Source organism: Alligator mississippiensis, chromosome 6 (genome assembly GCF_030867095.1).
Source record: "Alligator mississippiensis isolate rAllMis1 chromosome 6, rAllMis1, whole genome shotgun sequence".
Lineage (NCBI taxonomy): Eukaryota > Metazoa > Chordata > Crocodylia > Alligatoridae > Alligator > Alligator mississippiensis.
In genome coordinates this window covers 49,923,727-49,931,676 of record NC_081829.1, presented here as the reverse complement: position 1 = coordinate 49,931,676, position 7,950 = coordinate 49,923,727, and positions in this window count along the sequence as shown.

Here is a 7,950-nt window from a genome sequence, read left to right as displayed (position 1 = left end):
AGTGGCAGGGCGCACCAGCCAAGGTGGAGGAGGTGCAGGTGGAGGAGCTGCAGGCCTAACTGCTGCTGCACTCAGGCCAATTCAGCAGGACCTTCAGCCCCAACTTTCCCACAGTGTCAGGCCTTTCTGCCTCCCTGTCATTAGCACAGGGATGTGCTGGTGGTAGGGGCCAGGGGCCACTTGGAGAGTGTTGCCTCCTGATGTTACATCAGTGGCAGCTGTATTCAGAAGCGGCCCACCCCTTGCTCACAATAGGACACGGGTACCCCCAGGTACCCTCTGGACTATCCTGTTTCCTCCAAGCCACTTTTCTAACCCTTGCCTCAAACTACCCCATACTCTTTTCACTGCAGAAAGGAATGAGGGGCAAGCATTTTTTTGATGTCTTTTATTGGACCAACGGCATAGTTGGGATTAAGTTAGACAAGCTTTTGACTGTAAGAATATAGGAGAGACTATAGGAAGCCAAAGTTGGCTTCTTGCATTCAGAGACCTGAGGAAGAAAGTAAGCATAGCACAGTCTTAGAGGACCCGTTCCTTTCGCAATAGTGGAAGAATGATGTTGTAGCCATGATGGTGCAGCAATTATGCGAGAAGCAAGGATTTCTTAAAGTGATACCTTTTATTGGACCAACTACATAGCTGGGATAAAGTTAGACAAGCTTTCGAATGCAGGACACTCTTGCTCACGTCTCTGAATATAGGAAGCCATTGGCTTCCTGTATTCTCTTGCTATTCCCTTGTATGTTCAGAGACCTGAGGAAGAATGTCTTGCTTTCAAAAGCCTGTCTAACTTTATCCCAGCTACGTAGTTGGTCCAATAAAAGGTATCACCCTGAGAAATCCTTGCCTCTTGCATCATTTCTGATCCATCATGGATACAATATCACTCTTAAATTACCGCAAAAAAAATTAATTGTAAGATCCCATGCTACTTTTTCATGAGGCACCTTGCAGAGTCTAGTGCTGAGCCCTTTAGTTCGTGAAGTATTAAGATGTGTTTTCCAAATGCGGCATGTTTTACTGACCTAGTATATTTTACTGATTCTGCTACACGTTCTGGTACCTGAGCTCTCACATAATCTATCGATGATCCTTTTCCAAGATGTACTAATCCAGCTGCAGACTTGGGTCTAAATTAGGTATTATGTAGGATGAGTTTATGGTTATGTTACCCTGTGAGGTCAGGCCAACTCTCAGGATCTCAATATTGAGCTGTTAGACAAGAGGGTGTGACAAAATTGCACGTATACAAACACACAAATCAGGTGCATACACACACACACGTACGCACACACACTACCAGCTCAGGCACATGCACATCCAAACCAGCCTAGGCACATGCATACCTATCACCAATTCAAGCACATACACACTAAACATAAGACAAAAATCAATTGTCAATACCAGCACACTCAGTATACATACACAGATCACTAATTCGTATATAGATTCATAGATGTTAGGGTCGGAAGGGATCTCAATAGATCATCGAGTCCGACCCCCTGCATAAGCAGGAAAGAGTTCTGGGTCTAGATGACCCCAGCTAGATACTCATCTAACCTCCTCTTGAAGACCCTCAGGGTAGGGGTGAGCACCACCTCCCTTGGGAGCCCGTTCCAGACCTTGGCCACTCGAACTGTGAAGAAGTTCTTCCTAACGTCCAATCTAAATCTGCTCTCTGCTAGCTTGTGGCCATTGTTTCTTGTAACCCCCAGGGGCGCCTTGGTGAATAAATACTCACCAATTCCCTTCTGTGCCCCCGTGATGAACTTATAGGCAGCCACAAGGTCGCCTCTCAACCTTCTCTTGCGGAGGCTGAAAAGGTCCAGTTTCTCTAGTCTCTCCTCATAGGGCTTGGTCTGCAGGCCCTTAACCATACGAGTGGCCCTTCTCTGGACCCTCTCCAGGTTATCCGCATCCTTCTTGAAGTGTGGCGCCCAGAATTGCACGCAGTACTCCAACTGCGGTCTGACCAGCGCCTGATAGAGGGGAAGTATCACCTCCTTGGACCTATTAGTCATGCATCTGCTGATGCACGATAAAGTGCCATTGGCTTTTTTGATGGCTTCGTCACACTGCCGACTCATGTTCATCTTGGAGTCCACTAGGACTCCAAGATCCCTTTCCACTTCCGTGCCACCCTGCAGGTCATTCCCTAGGCTGTAGGTGTGCTGGACATTTTTCCTCCCTAGGTGCAGCACTTTGCATTTCTCCTTGTTGAACTGCATTCTGTTGTTTTCTGCCCACTTGTCTAACCTGTCCAAGTCTGCTTGCAGCTGTTCCCTGCCCTCCAGCGTATCCACATCTCCCCATAGCTTTGTGTCATCTGCAAACTTGGACAGAGTACATTTCACTCCCTTGTCCAAGTCACTGATGAAGACATTAAAGAGTATCGGTCCAAGGACCGAGCCCTGAGGGACCCCACTGCCCACACCCTTCCAGGTCAAAACCGACCCATCTACCACGACTCTCTGGGTGTGACCCTCCAGCCAATTCGCCACCCACCGGACTGTGTAGTCATCCAAGTCACAGCCTCTTAACTTGTTCACCAGTATGGGGTGGGATACCGTATCGAAGGCCTTCCTGAAGTCTAAATATATGACATCCACCCCTCCTCCTGTGTCCAGGCGTTTCGTAACCTGGTCATAAAAAGAGACTAGATTGGTCAGGCACGATCTGCCTGCCACGAACCCGTGCTGGTTTCCCCTCAGTATAATTTGTCCTGCCGGTCTCTCACAAATGTGAGCCTTGATAATTTTTTCAAAGACTTTGCCAAGGATGGAGGTGAGACTGACTGGCCTATAGTTGCCCGGGTCCTCCTTCCTCCCCTTTTTGAAAATGGGGACCACATTGGCCCTTTTCCAGTCCTCCGGGACTTGGCCCATGCGCCACGAGCGCACACAATGAGATATCATGAAATATCACGCACACAATGATATATATATATACACACATACATACACACACACACACTCACTCATCAGTTCACACACATACAACCCACCTACACATAGGTAAGTTCCTAACCTGGATGGTATGGTATGTATGTGTGTGCTTGGGGAACCTGGGATACTTGGGGGAAGGTTCAGGTGAAAGAGAGAGAGTTAAAGTGTAGGGAGTGAAAGTTGCCAGAACTGGGATTAGAACTGGTAGACTAGAGAGAAGCTGACTGAGGAACTGAGGCTTGGGTTTACTTAATCTTAAGTGGTCCCAGGGTTAATCGAGGTCACTGTTGCATGGCAGGGGGAAAAAAAAAAGAAGCCTGATGGCAAGGAGGAGACAGCCAGGAAAGAAACTGAGGCAGAAACCTGGTTGCTCAGGGGGAAAGGCAGTGGGGAGAAGGCAGTGGCAAAGAAACAGGGGGTTTGGAGGCAGAGAGGAGCTCAGGACAGGTGCTGGAGGTGGCAGTGAGCCAGAAACAGGAGAGGGAGAAATGAGACAGAAGTTATAGGGTGAGGAGCAGAGATTGGAGCAGGGCTGAACCACAGTAAAGCAAAACCCAACTCAGGGGTCCAAATAACAGGTTTATTAAACAGACACACTATACAGCCCCATGAAGTTATTGGTTCACGCACATGTGCACACATACACACACACAAGCATTCACAATGGCAGCAGGAGAAAGCAACTTAGTGGAAGGGCTGGAGTTCAGGTAGGGAAGAGAAGCAGAGTCCAAGTCCTTGGCTTAAGGTGGGGGAGTGGGGGTGGTGATAGCTACCTATTCAGGCTGGAAAGGGGTCTTTGTCCAGTAGGTGTTGTCCAGAGCGGGGTTGCCAGCAGGGCCTCTGGGTGGATAGGTGGTGTGGCATGGTGCTGGTCCAGATGGAGAGGGTTTCCCATGGAGTCAGTCTTCACTACCCCTTTTATGGGGCAGATTACTTCTGATCTCCTATGGGGAGGGCCTGTCCAGGCAAGGTCAGTCCTGTTCCAGAGGGTTCCAGATGTCCTTACTGAGCATGTGCAGCCTTGGCACTATGGTGGGTTGCCTCATCTTTTGTTTCTTGAATGCTGAGGGTGGTTCGAAGGACTGGGTCACTGGTCCAGGTATTGGTGTTGATGGTTTGGTCATTCAGAGGGAGCTATTTTTAGACCTACTGCCATTGTTTCTCAAGCACCCTCATTCATTCCCATTCATTTAGGAACCAAGTTACATAGGAGTAGTAGGTGTGACTCATGGGTTATATAACTGGGCCTGGGGACAGGATGGACACTTGACAAACAAAATGGAAACTTGACATGACTTATGCTAACTTACATATGTAGGCCAAATCATATAGTATCAGTAAAACAGTAATATAGAACAGTAAAAATCAATATAAATATAATAATTATACAATATAAAGAAGGAGAAAAAACAAAACAAGTACAACTTATTACCAAAATAAAATGCTGAAGCTTATCCTATGTCTTAGCTCACTTATACTTATCTATAGGGAACAGAGAGGGAGAGACAAAGTCAGAAATGGTTGGGGAAGGGGAGGGAATGCATTTTAAAAAAACAGAAACTGGGGGTTTTGCTAGTTACACAATGACAGTGAAACAATATCCTATCAAGTTGCTTACATTTCTCTCCACTTTATTAACTGCTGTTCTCTTTGCTAAGTTTCAGACCTGGAAAAAAATTTCTATATGTAAACTTACCTTGTTACATGTTTTTTCAATACATTATGCAAAAAGTTTAATTTATGACTGGAGATAGAATAACTATTGCCTCCTATGTGCTTACCAACTCTCAATAATTAGCACAGTTCTTCTAAAAATAGACTGTTATGCTGAACAATTTCCTAGAAATAAAATCATTAGTTTTGAGGAACGTTTTCCATAAACAAGTGTCAAGAAAGAGTAATTAATTTAATTTTAATTTCATTTTGTAAGAGACGTAGGAGAAGTTAAGATAAATACCAATTCATAAGATGTTTTCTTCAATAAAACAGATAAAATAGTGCCCTAATTCCTTGGAGATCCCCTATGCCTGAAGAAGGGTGCTTGTTGTCAAAAGCTTGCAAAGAACTTTTTTGCAGCTATTTGGTTAATCTAATAAAAGATATAACATCTACCCAAAGAAGCTTGCCTGCCTATGTCCTTAGACCAATAAAACTACAGCCAAAAAACAAAATTCAGCAACTGTGGGAGAAATGGTTTGGGAAAGGAAAGTTGCATCAGCTGATTAAATATCATAAAATTGCACTGTCATAAGATAATGTTGCTCAGGTGTCCATGTAGTCTGCAGTGTTCCTTACTACAGTTCCAACAAACTATCAATAGCAATATGCATCCAAGGGATTGGCCATGCCCCCATTCAGCGATATGAGTGGGTACCTTCTCATTGCGGACCATAAAGAGTGTTTCTTGATCTGCTGCAGTATAGGTATGTTATGTAGAGAAAGAGGTTTTATTCCTTAAGCCTTTTCTCTGGCGTGATATTTATTTAAGAATTTCCTAGTGTGATATTTTATTTTGTAGTGATTTGCACAGCAAAACTTGTCCTAATACCTCCATATATAAACAATCCAAAGGAGCCCTTTCCCTCTCTTTTCAGTACAATTTAGTGTTTTGGAATTTTCTTTGAGACTTTTGGAAGGAAAATGTTATAATTCCATTAACATTTTATACTTACTGGTTTCTTGATTGCTTTTCTGAAAGAACAAGCAGTTGCTGGGGGATAGCGGGGGTGGTCAGAATTACACAAATTCTCTCACATTTTAGAGCCCTGTGTTTGGAGGTTTTTTCTGTGCCATCTTTGCGGGTCAGCTCTTGATAAGACATGGTAGGCCAGGTTGGAGACATTAATAAATAAGTGGTTATATCACCACTCAGGACACTAACAGAAGTGACATTTGTTATGCAATCAGCCCCTTGAAAGTGCTCTGCACCCATGCCCTGACAAAAGTGTACGGCTGCAGAGCGCTTTAGAAGTGCCCATCACGTGACAAATTAATCTGCATTTAATGGGGTTCAGACGAAGGTGTTCCAAAGCAGAGCACCTTCATTAACATCTGTTTGTCCCTGCACGTTTCCCTGCATCAGGGGGCTCCAATCCACCTGCCCCCACAAACCCCAGACCATAGCTCTTCTTCCCCCTCCTCCCTCCCATCTTGCAGACAACATTGGAGCTGGGTGTGGGGAGTGGTATGGCTAGGGAAGAGGCTGCAGACCTATACAGCCTCTCTCTGCTGGATCAGTTCCAAAATGGATCTCTATTTCCACTCTCCCCCTGGTCCCCAAACAGCGAATGTCTGTTGGGTGGGGGTCACTATAACTCGTGGTGTTTTTTGTGAAGTGCCATGAGTTACAGCAGGGAGCTGCACATCTGTCAGCGCCCTCAGAGAAATGAGCCTGAAGGGGAGAGACTGCAAGGAGTTAAGTACAGAGAAAGAGGAGAAGATCACAAGCTGATTTACACAGGCTTCTGTGCTCCAGCTCTTATAATTATATCATGGATATGGCAATATCTTGTGTTTTTCTTAAATCAGCTTATGACGTGAGACTTTCAGCTTACTTTTAAAAATAAATACATTTCTAGCCTTTGTGGTTTTAAAGAAAAACATGAGACTATGAAGCCTAACAACTCAAAAACCTTACTCAAATAAAAAGAGCACCAATCTTATTTTAAAAAATCTCATAATGTTTAAATCAATCTCATGATGTTGGCATTTGACTCATGATTTTTTAAAGCTGGGGGCTAGCAAGACTGGTCCTTGTTTAATCTTTATTTTGTTAATACTTTTGATTGCCAAATCCCACTTTCTAGCTCTGTTGAAACTAAAATTCCTTTAGGTTCTTATCCTGAAGGAACTTCATGGGGTTAGTTTCCTGAGCTGTTGTGGACTATAAATAGTCAAGGAGGCACAGGCAATCCCTTTCATAAAGCCAGCTGCAACATCAGAACCTAAGTTTGGGCCAAATCATCAGCGCATGATTTCATTCTGAGGGACATCTTGGGACATCTACTGGCTTGCTGACAGGTTCTAAGATAACCAACTCGTTAGTGCCACACCACCTTAGAATCTCCTTTGTTATTTTGCACAAAAAAGGCTGCCTATAAAGAGTAGAATCCTAAGAGACTGAAAGTTGCAGTACAAAACTCCCAGAAATATAACATATATAGCTTAATGATTTTGTGGAAAGGAAGATATATTGTGATAACTTTTTTTTAAACATTCTCAGCTTAATCCTGTGTGGCAAATATATATATGTATGTGTGTGTGTATATGTTTTAGATTTTTTACTCATAAGAAGTGTATCAGAAAATATCACGTTGATTATGTAATTATCAGTTAAATGCTTTTTTGGTACAAGGGTATATTCAGATGTAATTCTAATCAGGATGTGTCAATCAGCAGGAAGCTTCCTGAAATACTCAGTGTTTTAAGAGTGGAATTTTAGAGTAGGAGGGAAGAGTAGAATTGCCATTTACCTGTCTAATGCTGCCTTTGACACACATGATGAGCCAGCTTCATTTGACTGTCACATCCTTAGGAGGCAGAATTCTTCAGCCCACACTTTTCTTAGCATTGACTACTTCTTTATTTACTCTTTGTGCCTTTGCATTTTGCCTGGACTGTGCATTTTCAGTTAAGCACCAGTTAGAGACAGGCTTCTCAGTTGTGGCATTGTAGAAAAGCCCACGTAGCCTCCCACACAGTGCCTTCCTCAAAGAGAGATGGGGATGCCTATGCCTTTGAAGAAGTAGTTTTTAAACAAAAGGAATTCCCCTATGTACTGATGTGCCTGACAGTTTATTTCTCACTACACTTGTACAGCTATCATACTGATGGGTCTGGTTTTATTTGTTCGGTCTTCAAAATAACCAGATTTCAGGGCTGTGCCCAAAGAGGATATGTATCTTCAAATTGGTTTGGTAGCAGAAATGTGGGCAAGACCATGCACATTGGGAATGTTTTGACAATTTGGGATGAAGAAACATTTAAAATTATGATAAGATTT